Source organism: Arachis hypogaea, chromosome 16 (genome assembly GCF_003086295.3).
Source record: "Arachis hypogaea cultivar Tifrunner chromosome 16, arahy.Tifrunner.gnm2.J5K5, whole genome shotgun sequence".
NCBI lineage: Eukaryota > Viridiplantae > Streptophyta > Magnoliopsida > Fabales > Fabaceae > Arachis > Arachis hypogaea.
Genome location: NC_092051.1, coordinates 39,091,971 through 39,110,412, shown reverse-complemented (window position 1 = coordinate 39,110,412; position 18,442 = coordinate 39,091,971). Strand labels below are relative to the sequence as shown.

The window sequence follows — 18,442 nt, the reverse complement described above, 5'->3', positions numbered from 1 at the left end:
TCAAGATCCATTCACTAGGGAAATCATGAAGACCAAAATCCCCAAGGACTTCAAACTTCCGGATATGACTTTATACGATGGCACTACAGATCCCAACCATCACCTCAGCAATTTCAGAAGTAGAATGTACCTCACCGACGCCTCAGATGCAGTTCGCTACAAAGCTTTTCCAACGACTCTCACAAAAACAGCAATTAGATGGTTCGACAACCTACCTCCGAAGTCCATCTCAAGCCAAAAAGTTCTTGGCCAGATTTTCCATCCAAAAAGATAAGGCTAAGCACACCCCCAGACTATTAGGAATCAAGCAAGGAGATCGAGAAAGCCTTCGCAACTACATGGAAAGATTCAACAAAACATGCCTAGACATACAAAGCCTACCAACAGAGGCCGCCATCATGGGCCTCATCAATGGCCTAAGAGAGGGACCTTTTAGCCAATCTATATCAAAAAAGTACCCTACATCTCTGGACGAAGTGCAGGAACGAGCAGAAAAATACATCAACATGGAAGAAAATTCTCGACTAGGAGAAACTTCAAAATCTAGATTCACCTACCGAGACAAAGATAAAGAGTCCAAAAAGAAGGAAGATCGACAAGGAAAAAAAATTAAAAAATATCATAATTACACCCCTCTTAGGGTGTCCCTGGTGGATGTTTACAAAGAAGTCTGCCACACAGAAAAAATACCCCCAGCTCGACCACTCAAAGGCAAAAGAGGAGGAGAAAACCGGAATGAATATTGTGAATACCATCGAGTCCGTGGACACTCCACCAACGAGTGCTTTGACTTAAAAAACGTTATAGAAAAATTAGTGAGAGAAGGAAAACTAGATCGATATCTGGCCACTCGGGACGATGAGCAAAGAAAAAGGAGAAGAGACGAGGAGGTTGGACGAACCGAGCGATCACCTCGAACACCAGAAAGACATGTCCATATGATACACGGAGGGTTCGCAGGAGGAGGAATCTCCAAATCATCTCACAAAAGATATCTCAAAGAAGTATATCATGTCGGAGGAAAGAAGGAAGAACCCGACATTCCCGCAATTACATTTACCAAGGAAGATGCATCCGGCGTCATCTCAGGACACGACGATCCCATGGTCATCACCATTATACTGGCAAATGCAAATCTCCATCGCACACTGATAGATCAAGGGAGCTCTGCCGACATCTTATTCAAAACTGCCTTCGACAAGCTCGGTCTGGAAGATAAATAACTCAAAGCATATCCAAACAGCCTGTTCGGACTGGGAGACACTCCAGTGCAACCACTGGGATACGTTTCGCTACACACAACCTTCGGAAAAGAAAACCAATCCAGAACACTCAAAATAAACTACATCGTGGTCGACATGAGTTCAGCCTACAACGCCCTAATAGGTCGGACAACATTAAATCAACTCGGTGCAATAGTTTTAACTCCACATCTATGCATGAAATTCCCAACTACAGAAGGGATAGCTACGATAAAAGCAGATCAAAAGATGGCGCGCCGCTGTTATAACGAAAGTCTAAACCTCAGAGGCAGAGGAGAAGAATTCCACACAATCGAACTTGGTGGAGTTCAGAGACGAGAAGAACTCCGTCCACAACCTGAAGGTGAACTAGAGAAAGTCCAGATCGGAGACATCCCGGACAAAACAACCAATATTGGCACGATTCTAAAAGGAGACATAAAAGAATCACTCGTACAGTTCTTACGAGAAAATGCCGATCTCTTTGCGTGGAAGGCTGCAGACATGCCAGGCATAGACCTCGAGTTAATGTGTCATAAACTAGCAGTCTACCCTGGATCTCGGCCAGTACAACAGAGGCGTAGAAAGCTCAGACCCGAACGATCCTAAGCTGTGGAAGAGTAGGTACAAGCTCTACTGGAGGCAGGATTCATAAGAGAAGTCAAGTACCCACTATGGTTAGCTAACATCGTCTTGGTAAACAAATCAAACGAGAAGTGGCGAATGTGTACTGACTATACTGATCTCAACAAAGCCTGCCCAAAAGACCCTTATCCACTCCCAAGTATCGACGCCCTGGTAGATGCCTCCTTCGGATATAAATACCTCTCGTTTATGGATGCATATTCCAGATACAATCAAATCCCAATGTATCCACCCGATCCAGAAAAAACCTCGTTCTTAACACCAAAAGCAAACTACTGCTACATTGTGATGTCTTTTGGTCTCAAAAATGCGGGAGCTACTTATCAAAGGCTAATGAATAAAGTCTTTTCGGATCATATCGGAAAAGTCATGGAAGTCTATGTGGACGACATGTTGATAAAGACACAAATTGAAGAGACATTATTGTCCGACCTAGTCCAAGTGTTCGACACTATAAGGAGGCATGGCATACGACTCAATCCTGCAAAATGCACCTTTGTAGTAGAACCTGGCAAGTTCTTAGGTTTTATGCTCACACAAAGAGGAATTGAGGCAAATCCGGATAAATGTCAAGCCATACTCAACATAAAGAGCCCAACTTGTGTCAAAGAGGTACAACAACTCAACGGGAGATTGGCAGCCTTGTCCAGATTCCTAGCGGGATTAGCAATAAGATCTCTTCCCTTCTATGCTACTCTAAGGAAAGGAAAGAGGTTTGAATGGACAACGGAGTGTGAACAAGCCTTCCAATATTTCAAAAGATTTCTAGGACAGCCACCTATCCTATCTCAGCCACGAGAAGGAGAACCACTCATATTATACCTCGCGGTGGGAAGTCGGGCAGTAGCCTCAGCACTAGTTCGAGAAGACGATAGAGGGCAACAACCCGTATACTTCACCAGTAAAGCATTACAAGGATCCGAGCTGAACTACCAAAAAATAGAAAAATTTGCCTATGCTCTCATACTAACATCTCGACGACTTCACCTGTACTTCCAAGCTCACACCATTAAGGTTCGGACCAAGCAGCCCATAAAAGGGATATTGTAGAAAACAGATCTAGCAGGCAGAATCTTACAATGGGCAGTTGAGTTGTCCGAGTTCGACCTTCAATACGAAGCTCGGACATCCATCAAATCACAATACTTAGCCGACTTCATTACAGAATTTACAGACACCATAGAAAGTCCCACAGAATGGAATCTCTACATGGACGATTCCTCGAATAAGACTGGAAGCAGCGTAGGTGTGATAATTGAAAGTAATCAAGGAACCCAAATCGAACTCTCTCTCAAATTCGGGTTCCCTGCCTCAAACAACTAGGCTGAATATGAGGCACTACTAGCTGGTTTAAAGCTGGCTAAAGAAGTCGGATCTCAAAGACTCATTATCTTCAGCGACTCACAGGTGATCACTTCACAAATAACGGGGAGGTACCAAGCTAAGGACCCCACTATGAAAAAATACCTGGGTAAAACCAGGGAATAGCTCGGACAACTCCGGGAATATGAGATCCATCACATACCCCGTGAACAGAATGCTCGAGCTGACGCACTCTCAAAACTAGCCAGCACCAAACCAGGAGGCAACAATAGAAGCCTCATCCAGGAAATACTACAGAACCCGTCAATCTCGGAAGAGGAAAAAGTCCTAGCCATAACAGGTCTAGATCAAGGATGGATGACTCCTATAATTAACTACCTCAAAATAGAAACACTTCCTACAGATGAGAAGGAGGCAAAAAGGTTAAAACGAGAGGCACAATACTACACTATCATAAACAATACTCTCTACAAAAGAGGAATCTCAATACCATTGTTAAAATGTGTACCGACTTCCAATACGAAGGAAATTCTAGAAGAAATACACATTGGCATCTGTGGCAATCATCTCGAAGCACAAGCACTCGCCAAAAAAAGTACTTCGGGCAGGATTTTATTGGCCAACTCTACAAAAGGAGGCCACAAAGTTCGTAAAGACATGTCCACCATGTCAAAAATATGCCAACTTTCACATCGCCCCGCCAGAGGAGCTCATCAGCGTAACCTCACCTTGGCCATTTGCAAAATGGGGACTCGACCTTCTCGGACCCTTTCCTCAGGGATCGGGACAAGTTAAATTCCTCATAGTAGGGGTAGACTATTTCACAAAGTGGATCGAGGCAGAACCCTAGCTAACGCTACTTCTCAAAGAAGTCAAAAGTTCCTATATAGGAACATTTTCACAAGGTTCGGGGTCCCATACTCCATCACCACAAACAATGGCACCCAATTCACAGATACAGGCTTCAGAAAATTAGTAGCCGACTTGAACATAAAGCACCAGTTCACTTCCGTCGAATATCCCCAAGCCAATAGACAAGCCGAAGCTGCCAACAAAATCATATTGGCTGGGCTAAAACAGAGATTACAAGATGCAAAGGGAGCTTGGGCCGAAGAACTCTCACAAGTCCTATGAGCATATCGAATAACGCCACATTCCACCACAAAGGAATCACCCTTCCGATTAGCATACGGAACGGAGGTAATGATCCCAGTAGAGATTGAGGAAGGGTCGCCTAGAGTGGTCCATTACAATGAAGAAGCCAACTCCCAACTTCAAAGGGAAGAGCTCGATCTACTTCCTGAAATCCAAGAAAGAGCTCGGATCAGGAAAGAAGCACTAAAACGTCGAATGGCTTCCAGAGATAATCAAAAGGTAATGCCAAGAGGTTTCCCTGAAAATGATCTCATCCTAATCCGAAATGATATCGGAACAACTCGACCCGGGGAAGGAAAGCTGGCAGCAAACTGGAAAGGACCCTACCAAGTCATAGAAGTACTTGGGAAGGGCTACTACAGACTGTCTGAACTCGAGGGGCGAGAGCTTCCTAGGTCATGGCACGCCTGCAACCTAAGAAGGTACTATAGCTAGGAATGATAAAGGATCTCAGCATAGGGTGTACTCTTTTTCCTGAAAAGGTTTTTTAATGAGGCACCAAGTTGAGATCCACAAATTATCCGACTTAAAAGGGTAAAAAATCCACATGTACATATTTGTATTTTCTTTTGAATAAAATATGTTTAGATATTCTACAAATTCTCAAGCCGCATTAATCTGAAACATTCATCGTCCGATTATAAAGCAACAGATCGGCAAAAAGTGAAAATCGAATTCACTGCATGATCGCGATCAAGACCAACAGAGATGAAAACCAAATTCATCAAAAGGTCGACCAAGCGAGAATTAAACCCAATTTCTACAAATCGGCAAAGATGAAAATAGAATAATGCAAGAAGTTATCGAAAGTGATCCATAGAAAGGACCTGACGAGGTCTTAATGGATTGCTAAATATTAACTTAAAGACTGGCCGACATTAAGAAAGTCGGACCAAGTCAACCCAAGTTATAAGTAAACCCTGGAAAGAGGTCTGGCCAACCCTATAAAAGAGGATTACTTTAACTTAGAAGGGCTCGACATAACGAAGTCGGCCCAAAACATAAAAGTTATAAAAGTAATCACTGAAAGAGACCTGAACAAGGTCCAAGAAAGAGGATTACAAAAATATTTTAGAAGGACCCGACATGACGAAGTCGGCCCAAAACATAAAAGTTATGAAAGTAATCCCTAAAAGAGACCTAAACAAGGTCCAAGAAAGAGGATTACAAAAATAACTTAGAAAAACTTGACACGAAGAAGTCGGTCCAAAACATAAAGCTACCAAAATAATCCTTGAAAGAAACCTAAAAAGGGGTCCAAAAAAGAGGATTATCAAACAATAGCTCGGACGAAACCAACATAACGAAATCGGCGACCTTAGTGTTATACAACGAAAAGTTCCAGCACTACCAAAAACCTAAAAAAGGTGCCAATATAAGATAAAGATCGACATGATATTAAAGGCGTGGAGATATAATAAAAATAAGTTCAAAGAGGCTACCCAAATCAGCCCCAAGAACTTGGAAGCTATTTGTTGTTTTTCAAAATAAGGTTGCTAAAAAAGCAACTGAAAAGTGTCAACAGTCAGCAAAACATCAATTCCAAAATAAAGAGTTTAACAGCCCACAAGCCAGGCAATATACACAAACAAAGAGAAATTTCAGCTAAGATCCGCAACCTTCTCGGCAGCATCAGCACGGGGTGAAGGAGGGCGAGCCTGGAGAGGCACTGCATCCACTGTGCCATCATCCCTATTCAAAATTTGGCAATCAGGATCTAATTCTGGATGAACAACCCCAGCTGGAGGAACTGTAGAAGTCGACACTTTGGCAGCAGGTGCAGAGGAAGGTTCGACATCATCATCATCCGGGTCGTCAGGGACAATTTTACCATCCCTCACAATATTGTCCAGGCTGAAGAGAGTAAGGTCGACCTCAGGAGCAAGAACTCGAACCTGCTCCCTTAGGTTCTCATAAGCAGCATTTACGCTGCCAACAAGGTGACCCTGGAGCTCGGAGTAGTCAACTTGGGCAGACTCCAACTCCTCCCTCAGACGCATTACCTCCTGATAGGATGTGACGTAGCTGTCTTTATGCCTCAATGTCGTGTCCTCGGCCAACCTCATAGAAGCTGCCAAAGCAAGAGAGCTAGCCTTCTCGTTCTTCAGCTCCTTCTCCAGTTTGGCCACTTTCACTTCAAGCTCCTCCTTCAAGCCCTTCATCCGATCAAACTCCTGTTTATCCTCCTCCACGAAGGCTTTGGTAGCATGAAGGGGAAGATTTTGGGCAGTTCGATACAGGGCAGCTCCCATATGTGCCATCTTAATGCTACTCCGAGTTATAAAATCTAAATGGCGAAGGAGGGATACATCATCCATAGGGAGGGCACCATAAGGACTGATATGCTGATCGACAAACTCCACCGCATCAAAGTTAGGAGCATCAAGGCTGAAAGGCTCAATTGTTTTCTATTTTTTGTTGGGAGGAGCACCAGAAGTAGCGACGGAAGTCTGTGGAGGGTCAGCCAGACGAACCCGAGGAGTAGGGATCACTTTCCTCGGCCTAGGAGAACTTGGCACGGGCGGCTTCACCAGAACTTGAGAAGATCCCTCTCCTGCCACCTTGGCCGACATGTGTTTAGCAGCAGCAGCCTTCCTTGCCTTCTTGAAAGCCTTCATAGACTCATTATTTTTAGACATCTCTGAAAATAGAACCAACCACAGTAATTGGTTACAATCACAAAAGAGGAAACAAAGCTAAAAACAAGGATAAAACAAGTCAGACAGTACCCAACACAGTTCGGACTAGGGAGGGGTCCCCCAAAAACTTTTTGGTATTAAGGTGGGGAGGTTCCCCCCATATATCTTCAAGAACAATTACAAAAGCCCGCTCAACCTCATCAAGTATCTCCCAAGTATAAAGAGACACTGTCACATTCTGTTGCCATTTGATGAGCGGATAATTTATACGCTTTTTGGCATTGTTTTTAGTATGTTTTTAGTAGAATCTAGTTACTTTTAGGGATGTTTTCATTAGTTTTTATGTTAAATTCACATTTCTGGACTTTACTATGATTTTGTGTGTTTTTCTGTGATTTCAGGTATTTTCTGGCTAAAATTGAGGGACTTGAGCAAAAATCAGATTCTGAGGTTGAAGAAGGACTACTGATGCTGTTGGATTCTGACCTTCCTGCACTCAAAGTAAATTTTCTGGAGCTACAGAACTCAAACTGGCGCTCTTCCAATTGCGTTGGAAAGTAGACATCAAGGGCTTTCCAGCAATATATAATAGTCTATACTTTGGTCGAGTTTAGATGACGTAAAAGGGCATTGAACACCAGTTTTATGCTGCTGTCTGGAGTTAAACGCCAGAAACACGTTACAATCCAGAGTTGAACGCCAGAAATACGTTACAAACTAGCATTCAACTCCAAGAATAACCTCTCCACGTGCAAACTTCAAGCTCAGCCCAAGCACACACCAAGTGGGCCCCGGAAGTGGATTTATGCATCAATTACTTACTTCTGTAAACCCTAGTAACTAGTTTAGTATAAATAGGACTTTTTACTAGTGTATTTGACATCTTTTTGATCATCTTGGGACGTCAAGTTCTTAGATCAGAGGGGCTGGCCATTTGGCCATGCCTGAACCTTTCACTTATGTATTTTTAACGGTAGAGTTTCTACACTCTATAGATTAAGGTGTGGAGCTCTGCTGTTCCTCATGAATTAATGCAAAGTACTACTGTTTTTCTATTCAATTCAACTTATTCCGCTTCTAAGATATTCATTCACACTTCAACATGAATGTGATGAACGTGACAATCATCATCATTCCCCCACGAACGCGTTCCTGACAACCACTTCCGTTCCACCTTAGATTGGATGATTATCTCTTGGATCTCTTAATCAGAATCTTCGTGGTATAAGCTAGATTGATGGCGGCATTCATGAGAATCCGAAAAGTCTAAACCTTGTCTGTGGTATTCCGAGTAGGATTCTGGGATTGAATGACTGTGACGAACTTCAAACTCGCGAGTGCTGGGCGTAGTGACAGACGCAAAAGGAGGGTGAATCATATTCCAGTATGATCGAGAACCTCAGATGATTAGCCGTGTTGTGACACAGCATTTGGACCATTTTCACAAGAGGATAGGATGCAGCCATTGACCACGGTGATGCCTCCAGATGATTAGCCATGCAGTGACAATGCATAGGACCATTTTCCAGAGAGGATGAAAAGTAGCCATTGACAATGGTGATGTCCTTACATAAAGCCAGCCATAGAAAGGAGTAGGACTGATTGGATGAAGACAGCAGGAAAGCAGAAGTTTAGAAGGACGAAAGCATCTCTATACGCATATCTGAAATTCTCACCAATGATATACATAAGTATTTCTATCCTTATTTTCTATTTATTCATTAGTATTTTCGAAAACTCCATAATCAATTATTATCCGCCTGACTGAGATTTACAAGATGATCATAGCTTGCTTCATACCAACAATCTCCGTGGGATCGACCCTTACTCACGTAAGGTTTTATTACTTGGACGACCCAGTGCACTTGCTGGTTAGTTGTATCGAAGTTGTGAATGAAAAACGATTTATTAAGATGTGCGTACAGAGTTTTTGGCGCCGTTGCCTGAGATCGTAATTTTGTGCACCAAGTTTTTGGCGCCGTTGCCGAGGATTGTCGAGTTTGGACAACTGACGGTTCATCTTGTTACTCAGATTAGGTAATTTTCTTTTTGTTTTATTTTCAAAAATTTTTCAAAAATCTTTCAAAAATTTCTCATCTGTTTTCAAAAAAAATAATAATAAAAATTCCTTTCAAAAATTTTTATTATGTTCTTCAGAATTTTTAAGAATGAATTCTAGTGTTTCATGAAGCATGTTGAAGCCTGACTGGCTGTAAAGCCATGTCTAAATTCATTTAGACTAGGGCTTCCAACCCAACATTATCAAGAGCAAGCTAGTTGTTGCTGATCCACCTGCTGCTGTTCCTGATCCACTTGATTTACATGCTAAAGCTTGACTGGCTATTAAGCAATGTCTAACCCTCAGATTGGAGCTTTAGACTAAGAGTACAAGATTCCTGGAATTCATATTAAAAATTTTGGAATCCTTATTTTTCTTTTTCAAATTAATTTTCAAAAAAAAAAATACAAAAAAATTAGAAAATCATAAAAAAATCAAAAATATTTTGTTTTTCTTGTTTGAGTCTTGAGTCAATTGTAAGTTTGGTGTCAATTGCATGTTTTAAAGTTTGCATAAAATTTTCGAAAAATTCATGCATTCATAGTGTTCTTCATGATCTTTAAGTTGTTCTTGGTAAGACTTCTTGTCTGATCTTCATATTTTCTTGTTTTGCATCTTTTCTTGTTTTTCATATGCATTCTTGCATCCATAGAGTCTAAACATGAAAGATTTCTAAGTTTGGTGTCTTGCATGTTTTCTTTGCATATAAAAATTTTCAAAAATATGTTCTTGATGTTCATCATGATCTTCAAAGTGTTCTTGGTGTTCATCTTGACATTCATAGCATTCTTGCATGCATTCATTGTTTTGATCCAAAAATTTTCATGCATTGCATCATTTTCATATTTTTCTCTCTCATAAAAAAAATTCAAAAATAAAAAAAATATCTTTCCCTCTTTTCTCTCATAAAATTCGAAAATTTGAGTTGACTTTTTCAAAAATTTTTAAAATCTAGTTGTTTCTTATGAGTCAAATCAAATTTTCCATTTAAAAATCTTATCTTTTTCAAATCTTTTTCAAAAATCATATCTTTTCCATTTTTTATTTTATTTTCGAAAATTTCAAAAATCTTTTTCAAAATATTTTCAAATTCTTTTTCTTAATTTTATATCATATTTTTGAAAATCACATCATCAATTAATGTTTTGATTCAAAAATTTCAAGTTTGTTACTTACTTGTTAAGAAAGATTCAAACTTTAAGTTCTAGAATCATATCTTGTGATTTCTTGTGAATCAAGTCATTAATTGTGATTTTAAAAATAAAATCTTTTTCAAAAACTAATTTCAATCATATCTTTTCAAAAATATCTTCTTATCTTATCTTTTTCAAAAATTTGATTTTAAAATATCTTTTCTAACTTCTTATCTTCTTATCTTTTCAAAAATTGATTTTCAAAATTTGTTTTAACTAACTAACTAACTTTTTGTTTGTTTCTTATCCTTTTCAAAACTACCTAACTAACCCTCTCTCTCTAATTTTCGAAAATATCTCCCTCTTTTTCAAAAATTCTTTTTAAATTAACTAATTGTTTCAAAATTCAATTTTAATTTATTTCTTCTTTTAATTTTCAAAAATCAGTAACTCTTTTTCAAAAATTATTTTCGAAAACCTCCCCCTCTCATCCTCTTCTATTTTTATTTACTAACATCTCTTCCTCACTCACCAAAAATCCGAACCCCCTCTCTCTCTCTGAGTTCAGATTTTCTCTTCTTCTTTTCTTCTACTCTTCTTTTCTTCTACTCACCTAAGGGAACCTCTATACTGTGGTAAAAAGGATCCCTATTATTATTTTTCTGTTCCCTCTTTTTCATATGAGCAGAAGCAAAGACAAGAATATTCTTGTTGAAGCAGATCCAGAACCTGAAAGGACTCTGAAGAGGAAACTAAAAGAAGCTAAATTACAACAATCCAGCAAGCACCTTTCAGAAATTTTCGAACAAGAAGAGGAGATGGCAGCCGAAAATAATAATAATGCAAGGAGGATGCTTGGTGACTTTACTGCACCTAATTCCAATTTACATGGAAGAAGCATCTCCATCCCTACCATTGGAGCAAACAATTTTGAGCTGAAACCTCAATTAGTTTCTCTGATGCAGCAGAACTGCAAGTTTCATGGACTTCCATCTGAAGATCCTTTTCAGTTCTTAACTGAATTCTTGCAGATCTGTGATACTATTAAGACTAATGGAGTAGATCCTGAAGTCTACAGGCTCATGCTTTTCCCCTTTGCTGTAAGGGACAGAGCTAGAGTGTGGTTGGACTCTCAACCCAAAGATAGCCTGAACTCTTGGGATAAGCTGGTCACGGCTTTCTTAGCCAAGTTCTTTCCTCCTCAAAAGCTGAGCAAGCTTAGAGTGGATGTTCAAACCTTCAGACAGAAAGAAGGTGAATCCCTTTATGAAGCTTGGGAGAGATACAAGCAACTGACCAAAAAGTGTCCTTCTGACATGCTTTCAGAATGGACCATCCTGGATATATTCTATGATGGTCTGTCTGAATTAGCTAAGATGTCGTTGGATACTTCTGCAGGTGGATCCATTCACCTAAAGAAAACGCCTGCAGAAGCTCAAGAACTCATTGACATGGTTGCTAATAACCAGTTCATGTACACTTCTGAGAGGAATCCTGTGAGTAATGGGACGCCTCAGAAGAAGGGAGTTCTTGAAATTGATACTCTGAATGCCATATTGGCTCAGAACAAAATATTGACTCAGCAAATCAATATGATTTCTCAGAGTCTGAATGGAATGCAAGCTGCATTCAACAGTACTCAAGAGGCATCTTCTGAAGAAGAAGCTTATGATCCTGAGAACCCTGCAATAGCAGAGGTGAATTACATGGGTGAACCATATGGAAACACCTATAATCCCTCATGGAAAAATCACCCAAATCTCTCATGGAAGGATCAACAAAAGCCTCAACAAGGCTTTAATAATGGTGGAAGAAATAGGTTTAACAATAGTAAACCTTTTCCATTATCCACTCAGCAACAGACAGAGAACTCCGAACAAAATACCTCTAATTTAGCAAACTTAGTCTCTAATCTATCTAAGGCCACTGTAAGTTTCATGAATGAAACAAGGTCCTCCATTAGAAATTTGGAGGCACAAGTGGGCCAGCTGAGTAAAAGGATCACTGAAATCCCTCCTAGTACTCTCCCAAGCAATACAGAAGAAAATCCAAAAGGAGAGTGCAAGGCCATTGATATAACCATCATGGCCGAATCCAAAGAGGAATAGGAGGACGTGAATCCCAAGGAGGAAGACCTCTTGGGATGTCCAGTGATCAATAAGGAGTTTCCCTTTGAGAAACCAAAGGAATCTGAGGCTCATCTAGAGACCATAGAAATTCCATTAAACCTCCATATGCCATTCATGAGCTCTGATGAGTATTCCTCTTCTGAAGAGAATGAGGATGTTACTAAGGAGCAAGTTACCAAGTACCTTGGTGCAATCATGAAGCTGAATGCCAAATTATTTGGTATTGAGACTTGGGAAGATGAACCTCCCTTGTTCGCCAATGAACTAAGTGATCTGGATCAACTGACAATGCCTCAGAAGAAACAGGATCCTGGAAAGTTCCTAATACCTTGTACCATAGGCACAATGATCTTTGAAAAGGCTCTGTGTGACCTTGGTTTAGGGATAAACCTCATGCCGCTCTCTGTAATAGAGAAACTGGGAATCTTTGGGGTGCAAGCCGCTAAAATCTCATTAGAGATGGCAGACAATTCAAAAAAATAGGCTTATGGACAAGTAGAGGACGTGTTAGTAAAGGTTGAATGCCTTTGCATCCCTGCTGATTTCATAGTCCTAGATATTGGGAAGGATGAGGATGAATCCATCATCCTTGGAAGACCCTTCCTAGCCACAACAAGAGTTGTGATTGATGTTGACAGAGGCGAACTAGTCCTTCAATTGAATGAGGACTCCCTTGTGTTTAAAACTCAAGGACATCCTTCTGTAAACATGGAAAAGAGGCACAGTAAGCTTCTCTCAAAACAGAGTCAACCAGAGCCCCCACAGTCAAACTCTAAGTTTGGTGTTGGGAGGCCACAACCAAATTCTAAGTTTGGTGTTGAACTCCCATATCCAAACTCTAAGTTTGGTGTTGGGGAGTCTCAATAATGCTCTGAATATCTGTGAGGCTCCATGAGAGCCCACTGTCAAGCTATTGACATTAAAGAAGCGCTTGTTGGGAGGCAACCCAATTTTTATTTATCTAATTATATTTTTTATTAGTTATATGTCTTCATCGGTTCATGGTCATGTGGAGTCACAAAAATAACTAAAAAAATTGAAGAAAAATCAAAAACAGCATAAAAAAATAGCACACCCTGGAGGAGTTCACTGGCGTTCAAACGCCAGTAAGGAGCATCTGTCTGGCGTTCAACGCCAGAATAGAGCATGGAGCTGGTGCTGAACGCCAGAAACAAGCATGAAGCTGGCGTTCAACGCCAGAAATATGTTGCATCTGGGCGTTGAATGCCCAGAACAAGCATCAGTTCGGCGTTTAAACGCCAGAATTGCATGCAAAGGCATTTTACATGCCTAATTGGTGCAGGGATGTAAATCCTTGACACCTTAAGATCTGTGGACCTCACAGGATCATCTCAGGATCTGTGGACCCTACAGGATCCCCACCTTCCCTCCTCATAATCCTAGTTTTTTTTACACATCTTCTTCTTCTACTATTCCTTCTTCTTTTGCTCGAGGGCGAGCAACATTCTAAGTTTGTTGTGGTAAAAGCATTGCTTATTTTGCTTTTCCATAACCATTGATGGCACCTAAGGCCAGAGAAACCTCAAAAAAAAAAAGAGAAGAGAAAAGGGAAGACAAAAGCTTCCACCTCCAAGTCATGGGAGATGGAGAGATTCATGTAAAGGATCTATAGCTCAGTGGTAGAACATTTGACTGCAAATCAAGAGATCCCTGAGATACCTCAGGGGATACATTTTTCCCCACACAATTATTGGGAGCAACTAAGGATAGGAGCACCAAAATCACTAGGGATCAAGCAACAGAGACAAGGAAGAGACATAGAAGAGCTCAAGGACATCATTGGTTCCTCAAGGAGAAAACGCCACCATCACTAAGGTGGACTCATTCCTTGTTCATAAACTTTCTGTTTTTCGTTTTCTTATGTTAAATGTTTATCTATGTTTGTGTCTTTATTACATGATCATTAATGTCTAAGTGTCTATGCCTTAAAGTAGTGAATATGAATCCATCACCTCTCTTAAATGAAAAATGTTTTAATTCAAAAGAACAAGAAGTACATGAGTTTCGAATTTATCCTTGAACTTAGTTTAATTATATTAATGTAGTGACAATACTTTTTGTTTTCTAAATGAATGCTTGAACAGTGCATATGTCTTTTGAAGTTGTTGTTTAAGAATGTTAAATATGTTGGCTCTTGAAAGAATGATGACAAGGAGAAATGTTAGTTGATAATCTAAAAAATCATAAAAATGATTCTTGAAGCAAGAAAAAGCAATGAATACAAAAGCTTGCAGAAAAAGAAAAGAAAGAAAAATAGCGAAAAAAAAAGAGAGCAAAAGCAAGCAGAAAAAGCCAAAAGCTCTTAAAACCAAAAGGCAAGGGTCATAAAAAGGATCCCAAGGCTTTGAGCATCAGTGGATAGGAGGGCCTAAAGGAATAAAATTCTGGCCTAAGCGGCTAAACCAAGCTGTCCCTAACCATGTGCTTGTGGCGTGAAGGTGTCAAGTGAAAACTTGAGACTGAGCGGTTAAAGTCAAGGTCCAAAGCAAAAGAAGAGTGTGCTTAAGAACCCTGGACACCTCTAATTGGGGACTTTAGCAAAGCTGAGTCACAATCTGAAAAGGTTTACCCAGTTATGTGTCTGTGGCATTTATGTATCCGGTGGTAATACTGGAAAACAAAATGCTTAGGGCCACAGCCAAGACTCATAAAGTAGCTGTGTTCAAGAATCAACATATTGAACTAGGAGAATCAATAACACTATCTAAACTCTGAGTTCCTATAGATGCCAATCATTCTGAACCTCAATGGATAAAGTGAGATGCCAAAACTATTTAAGAGGCAAAAAGCTACAAGTCCCGCGCATCTGATTGGAGCTATGTTTCATTGATAGTTTGAAATTTATAGTATATTCTCTTCTTTTTATCCTATTTGATTTTCAGTTGCTTGGGGACAAGCAACAATTTAAGTTTGGTGTTGTGATGAGCAGATAATTTATACGCTTTTTGGCATTGTTTTTAGTATGTTTTTAGTAGAATCTAGTTACTTTTAGGGATGTTTTCATTAGTTTTTATGTTAAATTCACATTTCTGGACTTTACTATGAGTTTGTGTGTTTTTCTGTGATTTCAGGTATTTTCTGGCTGAAATTGAGGGACTTGAGCAAAAATCAGATTCAGAGGTTGAAGAAGGACTGCTGATGCTGTTGGATTCTAACCTCCCTGCACTCAAAGTGGATTTTCTGGAGCTACAGAACTCAAAATTGCGCTCTTCTAATTGCGTTGAAAAGTAGACATTCAGGGCTTTCCAGCAATATATAATAGTCCATACTTTGGCCGAGTTTAGACGACATAAAAGGGCGTTGAACGCCAGCTCTACGCTGCTGTCTGGAGTTAAATGCCAGAAACACGTTACAAGCCAGAGTTGAACGCCAGAAATACGTTATAAACTGGCGTTCATCTCCAAGAATGACCTCTCCACGTGTTAACTTCAAGCTCAACCCAAGCACACACCAAGTGGGCCCCGGAAGTGGATTTATGCATCAATTACTTACTTTTGTAAACCCTAGTAACTAGTTTAGTATAAATAGGACTTTTTACTAGTGTATTTGACATCTTTTTGATCATCTTGGGACGTCTAGTTCTTAGATCAGAGGGGCTGGCCATTCGGCCATGCCTGAACCTTTCACTTATGTATTTTTAATGGTAGAGTTTCTACACTCCATAGATTGTGGAGCTCTGCTGTTCCTCATGAATTAATGCAAAGTACTACTGTTTTTCTATTCAATTCAACTTATTCCGCTTCTAAGATATTCATTCGCACTTCAACATGAATGTGATGAATGTGACAATCATCATCATTCCCCCACGAACGCGTGCCTGACAACCACTTCCGTTCCACCTTAGATTGGATGATTATCTCTTGGATCTCTTAATCAGAATCTTCATGGTATAAGCTAGATTGATGGTGGCATTCATGAGAATCCAGAAAGTCTAAACCTTGTCTGTGGTATTCCGAGTAGGATTCTGGGATTGAATGACTGTGACGAACTTCAAACTCGCGAGTGCTGGGCGTAGTGACAGACGCAAAAGGAGGGTGAATCATATTCCAGTATGATCGAGAACCTCAGATGATTAGCCGTGCTGTGACAGAGCATTTGGACCATTTTCACAAGAGGATAGGATGCAGCCATTGACCACGATGATGCCTCCAGATGATTAGCCATGCAGTGACAGCGCATAGGACCATTTTCTAGAGAGGATGAAAAGTAGCCATTGACAATGGTGATGTCCTTGCATAAAGCCAGCTATAGAAAGGAGTAGGACTGATTAGATGAAGACAGCAGGAAAGCAGAAGTTTAGAGGGACGAAAGCATCTCTATACGCTTATCTGAAATTCTCACCAATGATATACATAAGTATTTCTATCCTTATTTTCTATTTATTCATTAGTATTTTCGAAAACTCCATAATCAATTATTATCCGCCTGACTGAGATTTACAAGATGACCATAGCTTGCTTTATACCAACAATCTCCGTGGGATCGACCCTTACTCGCGTAAGGTTTTATTACTTGGACGACCCAGTGCACTTGCTGGTTAGTTGTATCGAAGTTGTGAATGAAAAACGATTTATTAAGACGTGCGTACAGAGTTTTTGGCGCCGTTGCCTGAGATCGCAATTTTGTGCACCACCATTCTAGAGGAAAAGTAGGCTCATCATTCTCGTCAAGGAAAAAGGGGCGGTCCCCCTCAACAGCTCGAACTTTAAAGAAATAGTTCTTAAAATCCTTAAAGGACTCATCGTACATGGCAAAAACTTTATGTCCTTAGGCAGATCTAAAAGAAACCCAAGAAACTTTCTTTTTGGAAGAAGCCTCAGGCTTGGCCGAAACAAAAAGATAGAGGAAAAGAGCCTGAGAAGGAACAACACCCAACTCTTGACAAAGCAGCTGAAAGATCTTGACAAAACCCCAGGAATTCGGATGAAGCTAGGACGGGGCTGATGCCAGGGCATTTTGGCCAGTTTCACTGACCTTTTCTTTACTGTTTTTAGGGTAGTTTCATGCATTTCCTTAGAAAATAAGCTAGTTTTGGGTAGATATTCACTTACATCTTGATTCAAGCATACATTGTGCACTTTACATGATTTCATGAGGATTTTGCATGAATTTAATGACAAATTGGATGTTGTATTTCCCATGACTTGGACTAGAACTTTGATGCACTCTATTGCTTAATTTCAGGACAAAGGAAGCAAGGAAGAACCACGTTAGCAGCCACATTAATCTAATTAACGTAACTCCTAACGTGGAATAGGAGTAACTTGCAAAGTTAATGAGAAAAGTAATCGCCAATAACGCTCTCGAAGCCATCATTGCCAACGTTTAGAGTCACGTTAACTAAGTTAACGTGAACTCTAACGTGGAGGAAAGGAAATGGAGCCAACGTTAGTGACACTTATCTTTGTCACTAACGTTGGACCAAGCTCATAAGTGGCCACGTTAAGAGCCACGTTAACTTAGTTAACGTGGCCTCTAATGTTAAGAAGTAAAGGGGAAGCCAACGTTAGTGACATTCAACTTTGTCACTAACGTTGGCCAAATCACAATAAGCCACGTTAACTTCCACGTTAACCTAGTTAACGTGGAAGCTAACGTAAAGAAAGTAGGTGATCGACAACGTTAGTGATACCAAACATTGTCACTAACGTTGGGATTAACCCATACAAGCCCCAATAAGCCACGTTAACTCCCACGTTAACCTAGTTAATGTGGAAACTAACGTGAAGAAGGAAGGTGATCGCCAATGTTAGTGACACCTAACATTGTCACTAACGTTAGAAGGAGCCCACACAAGCCACAATGAGCCACGTTAACTCCCACGTTAACTTAGTTAACGTGGAAGCTAACGTGAGGAGGAGAGATGATGAGCCAACGTTAGTGACATTCACCTTTGTCACTAACGTTGGAGATGGCTAGCACAGCCACATTAAAGGTCACGTTAACCTAGTTAACGTGGACTCTAACGTGGGAGCTAGGGGCACATTGGAACGTTAGTGACAAAGGTAAGTGTCACTAACGTTCTCGAAGGTTGGCAAGCCTACGTTAAGGAGCCACGTTAACTAAGTTAACGTGGACTCTAACGTAGGGAAAGAGG

At 40.4% G+C, this 18,442-nt stretch overlaps 1 non-coding gene across 1 annotated transcript; it reads right to left on the bottom strand.

Annotated features, from left to right (window-relative positions):
* Positions 1–11,409: 11,409 nt before the first annotated feature.
* LOC112761125 (small nucleolar RNA R71) lies at positions 11,410–11,517 on the bottom strand. The gene has a single exon (XR_003181535.1). It is a non-coding gene; the product is annotated as a small nucleolar RNA R71 (small nucleolar RNA).
* Between the last annotated feature and the right edge of the window lie 6,925 nt (positions 11,518–18,442).